Consider the following 14,975-nt stretch of genomic DNA (forward strand, 5'->3'; position numbering starts at 1 on the left):
CCGTTAAGCTATCGGGTTCCCGTTTGGATCCGGTAACCCGTTAATAGCGCGGACCAATGGGGATTTTCCACGTGTAAAATTCTCATTCCTGGCAGATCCACGTGTCGGTCCGGCGTTCGGACAGTTGTCATCCAGCGAATGGATGGAACACGCCTATGATACGTCGACACGTGTCTCGGCCCAACGGTGGCCCATTCAGGTTAAAAGGCCGGGCCTGTCAAAATAAGCGGGCCGACCCATTAGCAGCCTACTTAAGTCAGGACCATTGACAAGCATGGCCCATACAAGTTACACAGAATTGGCCCATCAAAGGCCCATTCTAGATTTAACAATTTCCTTGCGATCGTCAGTTTAAGCCCATTAACGGCCCGCTACGTCTTTGGGCCCATTTATTACCTGAGCTTCTTTCGGCCTGTTAGCAGCCCATCGTCAGTTCCAGCCTGTTAACGGCCCGGAACGTCTTTCGGCCTTTTCTCGGCCTATTCTGCAGTTGGGCCAATTGAAGCCCGCTATGACTTTAGGCCTGTCCTTGGCCAATTCGGTAAATGGGCCAACTCCTAGCCCATTTTGTCTTTCGGCCTGTTAATGGCCCGCACAGCACTTGGGCCTTTGACTTTGGGTCCATTAGGGGCCCACGTTCCGCAGGGCATCATTTCAGCCCAACGCGACTTTAGGCCTGTTAAAAGCCTAGTTTACAAATTGGGCCTCCTCTGACCCATAACACTTTTGGCCTCTTACTGGCCCGTAAACTAAAAGGGCCGAGACAAAATTGACATGTATTTCGGCCTACTAGAGGCCTGCTGTGACGCCCCCGATTCAATCGTACACTAATCATGCACGCAAATGTGTACGATCAAGATCAGGGACTGACGGGAAGATATCACAACACAACTCTACAACATAAATAAGTCATACAAGCATCATAATACAAGCCAGGGGCCTCGAGGGCTCGAATACAAGTGCTCGATCATAGACGAGTCAGCGGAAGCAACAATATCTGAGTACAGACATAAGTTAAACAACTTTGCCTTAAGAAGGCTAGCACAAACTGGGATACAGATCGAAAGAGGCGCAGGCGTCCTACCTGGGATCCTCCTAACTACTCCTGGTCGTCGTCAACGGGCTGCACGTAGTAGTAGGCACCTCCGGCGTAGTAGGAGTCGTCGTCGACGATGGCGTCGGGCTCCTGGGCTCCGGCATCTGGTTGCGACAACCAGGTAGAAGGGAAAGGGGGAAAAGAGGGAGAAAGCAACCGTGAGTACTCATCCAAAGTACTCGCAAGCAAGGAGCTACACTACATATGCATGGGTATATGTGTAAAGGGCCATATCGGTGGACTGAACTGCAGAATGCCAGAATAAGAGGGGGATAGCTAATCCTGCCGAAGACTATGCTTCAGGCCACCTCCATCTTGCAGCATGTAGAAGAGAGTAGATGGTAAGTTCACCAAGTAGAATCGCATAGCATAATCCTACCCGGCAATCCCCTCCTCGTCACCCTGTTAGAGAGCGATCACCGGGTTATATCTGGCACTTGGAAGGGTGTGTTTTATTAAGTATCCAGTTCTAGTTGTCATAAGGTCAAGTTACAACTCCGGGTCGTCCTTTTACCGAGGGACACGGCTATTCGAATATATAAACTTCCCTGCAGGGGTGCACCACATAACCCAACACGCTCGATCCCATTTGGCCGGACACACTTTTCTGGGTCATGCCCGGCCGCGGAAGATCAACACGTCGCAGCCCTACCTAGGCACAACAGAGAGGTCAGCACGCCGGTCTAAATCCTATGCGGGCAGGGGTCTGGGCCCATCGCCCATCACACACCTACACGTTGCGTACGCGGCCGGAAGCAGAACTAGCCCCCTTAATACAAGAGCAGGCTTACATTCCAATCCGGCGCGCGCCGCTCAGTCACTGACGTCACGAAGGCTTCGGCTGATACCACGACGTCGAGTGCCCATAACTATTCCCGCGTAGTTGGTTATGTTGGGGAACATAGTAATTTCAAAAAAATTCCTACCCACACGCAAGATCATGGTGATGCATAGCAACGAGAGGGGAGAGTGTTGTCCACGTACCCTTGTAGACCGAAAGCGGAAGCGTTAACACAACGCGGTTGATTTGTCGTACGTCTTCACGATCTGACCGATCAAGTACCGAACGCACGGCACCTCCGAGTTCAGCACACGTTCAGCTCGATGACGTCCCTCGAACTCCCATCCAGCCGAGTGTTGAGGGAGAGTTTCGTCAGCACGACGGCGTGGTGACGATGATGATGTTCTACCGACGCAGGGCTTCGCCTAAGCTCCGCAACGATTTTATCGAGGTGTAATATGGTGGAGGGGGGCACCGCACACGGCTAGGAGATCAATGATCAATTGTTGTTGTGTCTATGGGGTGCCCCCCTGCCCCCGTATATAAAGGAGCAAGGGGGAGGCCGCCGGCAAGGAGGAGGGCGCGCCAAGGGGGGAGTCCTACTCCCACCGGGAGTAGGACTCCTCCTTTCCTTGTTGGAATAGGAGAAGGGAAGGGAGAAGGAGAAAGAAGGAAGGGGGCGCCCCCCTCCCTAGTCCAATTCGGACTAGTCCATGGGGAGGGGTGCGGCCACCCTTTGGGGCCTTTCTCTCCTTTCCCGTATGGCCCATTAAGGCCCAATACGAATTCCCGTAACTCTCCGGTACTCCGAAAAATACCCGAATCACTCGGAACCTTTCCGAAGTCCGAATATAGTCGTCCAATATATCGATCTTTACGTCTCGGCCATTTTGAGACTCCTCGTGATGTACCCGATCTCATCCGGGACTCCGAACTCCTTCGGTACATCAAAACATATAAACTCATAATATAACCGTCATCGTAACGTTAAGCGTGCGGACCCTACGGGTTCGAGAACTATGTAGACATGACCGAGACACCTCTCCGGTCAATAACCAATAGCGGAACCTGGATGCTCATATTGGCTCCCACATATTCTACGAAGATCTTTTATCGGTCAGACCGCATAACAACATACGTTGTTCCCTTTGTCATCGGTATGTTACTTGCCCAAGATTCGATCGTCGGTATCTCGATACCTAGTTCGACCTCGTTACCGGCAAGTCTCTTTACTCGTTCCGTAATACATCATCTCGCAACAAACTCATAAGTTGCAATGCTTGCAAGGCTTAAGTGATGTGCATTGCCGAGAGGGCCCAGAGATACCTCTCCGACAATCGGAGTGACAAATCCTAATCTCGAAATACGCCAACCCAACAAGTACCTTCGGAGACACCTGTAGAGCACCTTTATAATCATCCAGTTACGTTGTGACGTTTGGTAGCACACAAAGTGTTCCTCCGGTAAACGGGAGTTGCATAATCTCATAGTCATAGGAACATGTATAAGTCATGAAGAAAGCAATAGCAACATAGTAAACGATCGAGTGCTAAGCTAACGGAATGGGTCAAGTCAATCACATCATTCTCCTAATGATGTGATCCCGTTAATCAAATGACAACTCATGTCTATGGCTAGGAAACATAACCATCTTTGATCAACGAGCTAGTCAAGTAGAGGCATACTAGTGACACTCTGTTTGTCTATGTATTCACACATGTATCATGTTTCGGTTAATACAATTCTAGCATGAATAATAAACATTTATCATGATATAAGGAAATAAATAATAACTTTATTATTGCCTCTAGGGCATATTTCCTTCAGTCTCCCACTTGCACTAGAGTCAATAATCTAGTTCACATCGCCATGTGATTTAACATCAATAGTTCACGTCACCATGTGATTAACACCCATAGTTCACATCGTCATGTGACCAACACCCAAAGGGTTTACTAGAGTCAATAATCTAGTTCACATCGCTATGTGATTAACACCCAACGAGTACTAAGGTGTGATGATGTTTTGCTTGTGAGATAATTTTAGTCAACGGGTCTGTCACATTCAGATCCGTAAGTATTTTGCAAATTTCTATGTCTACAATGCTCTGCACGGAGCTACTCTAGCTAATTGCTCCCACTTTCAATATGTATCTAGACCGAGACTTAGAGTCATCTAGATTAGTGTCAAAACATCCATCGACGTAACCCTTTACGACGAACCTTTTGTCACTTCCATAATCGAGAAACATATCCTTATTCTAGTAAGGATAATTTTGACCGCTGTCAAGTGATCTACTCCTAGATCACTATTGTACTCCCTTGCCAAAATCAGTGTAGGGTATACAATAGATCTGGTACACAGCATGGCATACTTTATAGAACCTATGGCCGAGGCATAGGGAATGACTTTCATTCTTTTTCTATCTTCTGCCGTGGTCGGGCTTTGAGTCTTACTCAATTTCACACCTTGTAACACAGGCAAGAAACTCTGTCTTTGACTGTTCCATTTTGAACCACTTCAAAATCTTGTTAAGGTATATACTCATTGAAAAAACTTATCAAGCGTCTTGATCTATCTCTATAGATCTTGATGCTCACTATGTAAGCAGCTTCACCGAGGTCTTTCTTTGAAAAACTCCTTTCAAACATTCCTTTATGCTTTGCAGAATAATTCTACATTATTTCCGATCAACAATATGTCATTCACATATACTTATCAGAAATGTTGTAGTGCTCCCACTCACTTTCTTGTAAATACAGGCTTCACCGCAAGTCTATATAAAACTATATCCTTTGATGAACTTATCAGAGCGTATATTCCAACTCCGAGATACTTGCACCAGTCCATAGATGGATCGCTGGAGCTTCCATATTTTGTTAGCACTTTTAGGATTGACAAAACCTCCTGGTTGCATCATATACAACTCTTCTTTAATAAATCCATTAAGGAATGCAGTTTTGTTTATCCATTTGCCATATTTCATAAAATGCGGCAATTGCTAACATGATTCAGACAGACTTAAGCATAGATACGAGGTGAGAAACTCTCATCGTAGTCAACACCTTGAACTTGTCGAAAACCTTTTTGCGACAATTCTAGCTTTGTAGACAGTAACACTACTATCACTGTCTGTCTTCCTCTTGAAGATCCATTCAATCTCAATGGCTCACCGATCATTGGGCAAGTCAATCAAAGTCCATACTTTGTTCTCATATATGGATCTCATCTCAGATTTCATGGCCTCAAGCCATTTTGCGGAATCTGGGCTCACCATCGCTTCTTCATAGTTTGTAGGTTCGTCATGGTCTAGTAACATAACCTCCAGAACAGGATTACCGTACCACTCTGGTGCGGATCTTACTCTGGTTGACCTACGAGGTTTAGTAACAACTTGATCTGAAATTTCATGATCATCATCATTAACTTCCTCACTCATTGGTATAGTCGTCACAGGAACCGTTTCTCTGTGATGAACTACTTTCCAATAAGGGAGCAGGTACAGTTACCTCATCAAGTTCTACTTTCCTCCCACTCACTTCTTTCGAGAGAAACTCCTTCTCTAGAAAGGATCCATTCTTAGCAACGAATGTCTTGCCTTCAGATCTGTGATAGAAGGTGTACCCAACAGTCTCCTTTGGTATCCTATGAAGATACATTTCTCCGATTTGGGTTCGAGCTTATAAGTTGAAGCCTTTTCACATAAGCATCGCAGCCCCAAACTTTAAGAAACGACAACTTTGGTTTCTTGCCAAACCACAGTTCATAAGGTGTCGTCTCAACGGATTTTAGATGGTGCCCTATTTAACGTGAATGCAGCTGTCTCTAATGCATAACCCCAAAACAATAGTGGTAGATCGGTAAGAGACATCATATATCGCACCATACCTAATAAAGTACGGTTACGATGTTCGGACACACCATTACACTGTGGTCTTCCAGGTGGCGTGAGTAGTGAAACTATTTCACATTGTTTTAACTGAAGCCAAACTCGTATCTCAAATACTCTTCTCCACGATCAGATCGTAGAAACTTTATTTTTCTTGTTACGATGATTTTCCACTTCACTCTGAAATTATATAAACTTTTCAAATGTTTCAGACTTCTGTTTCATTAAGTAGATATACCCATATCTGCTCAAATCATCTGTGAAGGTCAGAAAATAATGATACCTGCTACGAGCCTCAATATTCATTGGACCACATACATCTGTATGTATGATTTCCAACAAATCTGTTGCTCTCTCCATAGTTCCGGAGAACGGCGTTTTAGTCATCTTGCCCATGAGGCACGGTTCGCAAGCATCAAGTGATTCATAATCAAGTGATTCCAAAATCCCATCAGTATGGAGTTTCTTCATGCGCTTTACACCAATATGACCTAAACGGCAGTGCCACAAATAAGTTGCACTATCATTATTAACTTTGCATCTTTTGGCTTCATTATTATGAATATGTGTATCACTACGATCGAGATCCAACAAACCATTTTATTGGGTGTATGACCATAGAAGGTTTTATTCATGTAAACAGAACAACAATTATTCTCTAATTTAAATGAATAACCGTATTGCAACAAGCATGATCAAATCATATTCATGCTCAACGCAAACACCAAATAACACTTATTTAGGTTCAACACTAATCCCGAAAGTGTAGGGAGCGTGCGATGATGATCATATCAATCTTGGAACCACTTCCAACACACATCGTCACTTTACCCTTAACTAGTTTCTGTTCATTCTACAACTCCCGTTTCGAGTTACTACTCTTAGCAACTGAACCAGTATCAAATGCTGAGGGGTTGCTACGAACACTAGTAAAATACACATCAATAATCTGTATATCAAATATACCTTTGTTCACTTTTGCCATCCTTCTTATCCGCCAAATACTTGGGGTAGTTCCGCTTCCAGTGACCAGTCCCTTTGCAGTAGATGCACTTAGTCTCAGGCTTAGGACCAGACTTAGGCTTCTTCACTTGAGCAGCAACTTGCTTGTCGTTCTTCTTGAAGTTCCCCTTCTTCCCTTTGCCCTTTTCTTGAAACTAGTGGTCTTGTTAACCATCAACACTTGATGCTCTTTGTTGATTTCTACCTTCATCTATTTCAGCATCGCGAAGAGCTCGGGAATAACTTTCGTCATCCCTTGCATACTATAGTTCATCACGAAGTTCTACTAACTTGGTGATGGTGACTAGAGAATTCTGTCAATCACTATTTTATCTGGAAGATTAACTCCCACTTGATTCAAGCGATTGTAGTACCCAGACAATCTGAGCACATGCTCACTACTTGAGCTATTCTCCTCCATCTTTTAGCTATAGAACTTGTTGGAGACTTCATATCTCTCAACTCGGGTATTTGTTTGAAATATTAACTTCAACTCCTGGAACATCTCATATGGTCCATGATGTTCAAAACGTCTTTGAAGTCCCGATTCTAAGCCGTTAAGGATGGTGCACTAAACTATCAAGTAGTCATCATATTGAGCTTGCCAAACGTTCATAACGTCTGCATCTGCTCCTGCAATAGGTCTGTCACCTAGCGGTGCATCAAGGACATAATTCTTCTGTGCAGCAATGAGGATAATCCTCAGATCACGGATCCAATCCGCATCTTTGCTACTAACATCTTTCAACATAATTTTCTCTAGGACCATATCAAAAATAAATACAGGGAAGCAACAACGCGAGCTATTGATCTACAACATAATTTGCAAAAATACTATCAGGACTAAGTTCATGATAAATTTAAGTTCAATTAATCATATTACTTAAGAACTCCCACTTAGATAGACATCCCTCTAATCCTCTAAGTGATCACGTGATCCATATCAACTAAACCATGTCCGATCATCACGTGAGATGGAGTAGTTTCAACGGTGAACATCACTATGTTGATCATATCTACTATATGATTCACGCTCGACCTTTCGGTCTCCGTGTTCCGAGGCCATATCTGCATATGCTAGGCTCGTCAAGTTTAACCTGAGTATTCCGCATGTGCAACTGTTTTGCACCCGTTGTATTTGAACGTAGAGCCTATCACACCCGATCATCACGTGGTGTCTCAGCACGAAGAACTTTCGCAACGGTGCATACTCAGGGAGAACACTTTTATCTTGAAATTTTAGTGAGAGATCATCTTATAATGCTACCGTCAATCAAAGCAAGATAAGATGCATAAAAGATAAACATCACATGCAATCAATATCAGTGATATGATATGGCCATCATCATCTTGTGCTTGTGATCTCCATCTTCGAAGCACCGTCAATATCACCATCGTCACCGGCTCGACACCTTGATCTCCATCGTAGCATCGTTGTCGTCTTGCCAACTATTGCTTTTACGACTATCGCTACCGCTTAGGGATAAAGTAAAACAATTACATGGCGATTGCATTGCATACAATAAAGCGACAACCATATGGCTCCTGCCAGTTGCCGATAACTCGGTTACAAAACATGATCATCTCATACAATAAAATATAGCATCATGTCTTGACCATATCACATCACAACATGCCCTGCAAAAACAAGTTAGATGTCCTCTACTTTGTTGTTGCAAGTTTTACGTGGCTGCTACGGGCTTAGCAAGAACCGTTCTTACCTACGCATCAAAACCACAATGATAGTTTGTAAAGTTGGTGCTGTTTTAACCTTCGCAAGGACCGGGCGTAGCCACACTCGGTTCAACTAAAGTGAGAGAGACAGACACCCGCCAGTCACCTTTAAGAAACGAGTGCTCGCAACGGTGAAACCAGTCTCGCGTAAGCGTACGCGTAATGTCGGTCCGGGCCGCTTCATCTCACAATACCGCCGAACCAAAGTATGACATGCTGGTAAGCAGTATGACTTATATCGCCCACAACTCACTTGTGTTCTACTCGTGCATAACATCAACGCATAAAACCAGGCTCGGATGCCACTGTTGGGGAACGTAGTAATTTCAAAAAAATTCCTACGCACATGCAAGATCATGGTGATGCATAGCAACGAGAGGGGAGAGTGTTGTCCACGTACCCTCGTAGACCGAAACCGGAAGCGTTAACACAACGCGGTTGATGTAGTCGTACGTCTTCACGATCCGACCGATCAAGTACCGAACGCACGGCACCTCCGAGTGCAGCACACGTTCAGCTCGATGACGTCCCTCGAACTCCGATCCAGCCGAGTGTTGAGGGAGAGTTTCGTCAGCACGACAGCGTGGTGACGATGATGATGTTCTACCGACGCAGGGCTTCGCCTAAGCTCCGCAACGATATTATCGAGGTGTAATATGGTGGAGGGGGGCACCGCACACGGCTAAGAGATCAATGATCAATTGTTGTTGTGCCTATGGGGTGCCCCCTGCCCCGTATATAAAGGAGCAAGGGGGAGGCCGCCGGCCAAGGAGGAGGGCGCGCCAAGGGGGGAGTCCTACTCCCACCGGGAGTAGGACTCCTCCTTTCCTTGTTGGAATAGGAGAAGGGAAGGGAGAAGGAGAAAGAAGGAAGGGGGCGCCCCCCTCCCTAGTCCAATTCGGACTAGTCCATGGGGAGGGGTGCGGCCACCCTTTGGGGCCTTTCTCTCCTTTCCCGTATGGCCCATTAAGGCCCAATACGAATTCCCGTAACTCTCCTGTACTCCGAAAAATACCCGAATCACTCGGAACCTTTCCGAAGTCCAAATATAGTCGTCCAATATATCGATCTTTACGTCTCGGCCATTTCGAGACTCCTCATCATGTCCCTGATCTCATCCGGGACTCCAAACTCCTTCGGTACATCAAAACATATAAACTCATAATATAACCGTCATCGTAACGTTAAGCGTGCGGACCCTACGGGTTCGAGAACTATGTAGACATGACCGATACACCTCTCCGGTCAATAACCAATAGCGGAACCTGGATGCTCATATTGGCTCCCACATATTCTACGAAGATCTTTTATCGGTCAGACCACATAACAACATACGTTGTTCCCTTTATCATCGGTATGTTACTTGCCCGAGATTCGATCGTCGGTATCTCGATACCTAGTTCAATCACGTTACCGGCAAGTCTCTTTACTCGTTCCGTAATACATCATCTCACAGCAAACTCATAAGTTGCAATGCTTGCAAGGCTTAAGTGATGTGCATTACCGAGAGGGCCCAGAGATACCTCTCCGACAATCGGAGTGACAAATCCTAATCTCGAAATACGCCAACCCAACAAGTACCTTCGAAGACACCCGTAGAGCACCTTTATAATCACCCAGTTACGTTGTGACGTTTGGTAGCACACAAAGTGTTCCTCCGGTAAACGGGAGTTGCATAATCTCATAGTCATAGGAACATGTATAAGTCATGAAGAAAGCAATAGCAACATACTAAACGATCGAGTGCTGAGCTAACGGAATGGTTCAAGTCAATCACATCATTCTCCTAATGATGTGATCCCGTTAATCAAATGACAACTCATGTCTATGGCTAGGAAACATAACCATCTTTGATCAACGAGCTAGTCAAGTAGAGGCATACTAGTAACACTCTGTTTGTCTATGTATTCACACATGTATCATGTTTCCGGTTAATACAATTCTACCATGAATAATAAACATTTATCATGATATAAGGAAATAAATAATAACTTTATTATTGCCTCTAGGGCATATTTCCTTCAGGTTAGTGCGTATAGACCAAATGGCCAGACTCAGATCAAATACCATGAACTCGTTAAGCGAGTTATTTTTAAGTATCCGCGGATGCCGACCAGGGCCAGGCCCACCTCTCTCCTAGGTGGTCTCAACCTGCCCTGTCGCTCCGCCAAAAAGTAACAGTCGGGGGCCGTCAGGAACCCAGGCCCACCTCTACCGGGATGGAGCCACCTGTCCTTTCAGCCCCCTCATCAGAATCACTTACGGGTACTCAACGAGCTGACCCGACTTTAGTCACCACATGTGTCATGTATATAAAGTATATAGTATATACCCGTGATCACCTCCCGAAGTGATCACGACCCAGTAGTATAGCATGGCAGACGGACAAGAGTGTAGGGCCACTGATGAAACACTAGCATCCTATACTAAGCAGTAGGATAGCAGGTAAGGGTAACAACTGTAGCAACAATGACAGGCTATGCAGCAGAATAGGATTAACCGAAAGCAGTAACATGCTACACTACTCTAATGCAAGCAGTATAGAGAAGAATAGGCGATATCTTGTGATCAAGGGGGGAGCTTGCCTGGAAGCTCAGCCGAGAAGGAGGGGTCGTCAACACCGTAGTCGTACTGGGTAGCAGCGGCGTCGGTCTCGGTGTCTAGCGAGAGAAGAGGGGGAAGAAACAATAAATACAATGCAAACAAATGCATGACGATGCATGACATGACAACGCGTGATGCTAGGTGTGCCCAAACGCGCTAGTAGGTGATGCCGGCGAAGGGGGGAAACATCCGGGAAAGTATTTCCGGTGTTTCGCGTTTTCGGACAGATGAACCGGAGGGGGAAAGTTGCGAGTTCGATAGGTTAGGGATGTGTGGCAGACGAACGGGCTACGTATCCGGACTCGTCTCATCGTTCTGAGCAACTTTCATGTAGAAAGTATTTTCATCTGAGCTACGGTTTATTTTATATGATTTTCTAAAGTTTTAAACCATTTTTAGAATTTATTTAATTAATTTAATTTAACATTACCCAGAATAGTGCATGCTGACGTCAGCATGACGTAAGCAGTCAACAGAGGTGTTGACTGGTCAAACTAACGTGTAGGTCCCGCATGTCATTGACTGATTAACTAACTAACAGATTATTTAGATTAGTTAGCTAATTAGATTATCTAACACTGGTTAATTAAGTTAACTTAATTAAGTTAATTAATTAATACTTTTAATCCTTTTCTTTTTTTCGTTTTGGGGCTGGGCCCGTTTGGTCAGTGGCCTAGGGCTCTTGCTGGCGTGCGGGCACCAGCGGTGCGGTTACGGGCGCACCCGTGCGGGGCCGAGCCCGACCGGCGTGGGCGACAGCCAGCGGGAGCGACGACCAGCGGGGGTGGACCCGGGCGGCGCCGCATGGGGGGGAAGCGGAACGGCGGACGGCGGCGGCCACTGCAGGCAGTGTGCGGCCACGGGGAGCAGGGGGGCCGGGCGGCGCGCCGGCGTGGAGGAGGGCGCGTTCACCGTGGCGCTGGTTGTGGCGAGCACGAGCGGTGAGCGCCGGCGACGGGGTTGGGGCGCCGTGCCCGAGCCAATTCGGGCAGAGGGGGTGTGAGGAGCGAGAGGAGTGGGGTTTTTCGCCCCGATCCAGATTGGATCGGGAGGGGGAGAGGGAGTGGCGACGTGGGGGGGAGTGGGAGCGATAGTGGCTAGGGCTTCGTGGCAGGGGGGTTATGGAGTGAGGGGGCCGGCCTGGGCCTGGCCTGGCTAGAAGCTGGGTCGGTTGGCCCAGTGGGGGGGTTCTGCTTTTTTTGTATTTTTTTCTTTTATTTATTTCACTTTTCTGTTTTTGTATTTATTTTAGTTAGTAAATCCTTTTACAAAAATATAACGCCCGCTCCTAAATTAGCATTTTAACATAGGCCACTTCCTCAACAAACTTGGTGATCCAAAGAACTAGTTTAATATTTGTTTAGTATTTAAAAGCATTTAAATAATTGTTTTACCGATGTTTTATCCACTATAGTGCATTTAAACATTTTATTTAAATATGGGTTCTTCACTCTAATTACCTATGCAATATTTGTCACAACCCGAACATTTTGGTTTTAACATTTGAATACTTTTGTTCTTTGCCTTTAAATGCTATTTGAATTTGGATCGATTTTGAACTAACGCGAATTGAATAACAGTAACCATGGTCACGTGGCACCATCAATGTGGGATTACTGTAGCCTAATTATCCGGGCATCACAACTCTCCTCCACTGCAAGGAATCTTGTCCCGAGATTTAAGAGGTTGTGTAAGGGAGGAAGGATTGGTAACGAATCTAGCAGGTCTTCTCATTCTGGCTTGCTCTTCTCGAAGAGGCCGGTCCAATACATTGATGTCCTTATTCCTCCGCTTCAGGTCATCATGATGAAGTCGTCATCCTTTCTTCCGGGTCTTCATTGTACGTATGAAGGACAAGGGGTAACTTCGGAATAACAGACATTTGATAGGTTGACTATCTGGTTGATAACATCGGGGAAGGTGGCGGAAAGTAACTCTCGAATGGAAATTTAAGACAATATCAAGAGCAAAGTAAGGAGGTATCGTGGGGAAGTTTCGAGCGGGCAGGCAATCGTTCGATGCCTGAAGGTTTCAGAGCAATGGGAATAAGTATTGTGTCTGATACCAAAATTGATGATCTCACGAAAGGTGGCACGTGAATTACATACGAAGCCAAGCGTGAGGAATAACCTTGGGAACAGGGGGTGTACAAGAGAGTCAGGTTTCGATCTTGTGGAACTGTGGGTTATGGGCCCACCATGTGGTTTTTTTAATAGGAGCAGTGACATCTTGCACGGTCATGATAGCAAGGCATGTCAGAGAGTACCCTATCAGTTATGTCGGCAACACATTGGTACCAAGGGCGAGGGACGAAGAGAACCATTTTCCTGCTCATTGAAACGAGGTGGACGAATACGCAAAGTTCTCATCCATCGGTGGCTACCGAAATGTCATCAACAAAAGTAACATGGTCTACTGAGAGAGTGGTACAACGAGGTGCTCAACTAAGCAGGGAATTATCTCTGCTCAGCTAAGTCAGATTACAAGAAAGGTTAAACAAAACAATGGAAAGGAAAATATGATTATTAGAGTAAACAGAACAATGGAAAGGAAAATGTGTTTAAACACATATTTCAAGGGTATATCCTTCCCAAGGACAAGCAGAGCATGATATCCATGACATGATATAATGTAGAAAACTCTTTAGGTAAGGGGAGAGAAATTTCATGACATTACCCATAGTGCGGTGTTTGGATAATTGAGCAGGAAACATTTAGCATTGGGCTTCTAATGTTCTTGTTGAAAATCGGAGTACCTTAGACATGCTTCGAGATAGCATTGACATGGTCATCAGGTGAAGATCAGACTTTGGAAACACAAAGGATCCATCAGGAATAACTTGTAGAATAAGTCTTACAATTTCCTCATGGAAGAATGGATAACCTTGCTGAAAAGGAATCTATAACAATAGGGCCAACCGGCCAGGTCTGCTAGGCACGACATCACCTTACCGTGTCACATAATACCAATGTTATAACTCTTGGAAATATGTTCCAACCATCATATCTGACCGAGATTCAGATCTGATTGGTCTCAGGATAACTCAGACTCAGGAGGCCTGAGGAGAAAAGGTGCAACACAATTGACGAGATGACATTGTAAGATTTTCAGGAAATGAACTATGGAAGCGAGTTCTGAAACAAGAGTTCATCATTAACCCAAGGAGAGGATGAGGAGGTGGCTGATGGAATCAGCAACATTTCGTCAAGATTTCCAAAAAGATGGATCTCCACAATTATTTGAGCAAGGAGATAACATTTTTCGGATCAAATGATATAATGAGGTATGCTCGAGGAAAACATACACAATTAAACATTGGTTGAAAGGTGCACCCGAAATATGACCTTAGGCAGCATGATCAATGTTAGAAAGGTGATTCAATGACCAATAGCCTAAGAATGAACGGCCGGCCATTAACATCAAAGCAATAGGGTTGCTAGAAGTACGGAATTCATTCATCATTGTTCAGTGGTCGGTAATCCGGTTAGAAACAACACGGGGACTAGGATATTAACAGAGATGGTGAGAAGTATTACCATATCAAGAATTCTTAAGAGGTGGTGAAATTCTCACCACATCCCTGACATAAAAGATGGTAATGCTCCAAGGTAAAGAAGAACAAATGCTGGATAGCAAGGAACTCAAGGTAGAACACAAAACACGAACAAGTTTGTGTTGAACGAAAGGCAATAAAGTGGTCGATGATAACACAAATCATCGAGGGCAAGGATGGTATTTCTTATCATGAATTCAATTGATATCGATGATCACAACAAATTTTATCGAGAGGCTCAACGACGAAGCAATCGAACAGCGACTGCATCAAGCAAAAGGAGTGTTGTAGTGAAAGATTATTGGAAACACGAATA

Source organism: Aegilops tauschii, chromosome 3 (assembly GCF_002575655.3).
Source record: "Aegilops tauschii subsp. strangulata cultivar AL8/78 chromosome 3, Aet v6.0, whole genome shotgun sequence".
Lineage (NCBI taxonomy): Eukaryota > Viridiplantae > Streptophyta > Magnoliopsida > Poales > Poaceae > Aegilops > Aegilops tauschii.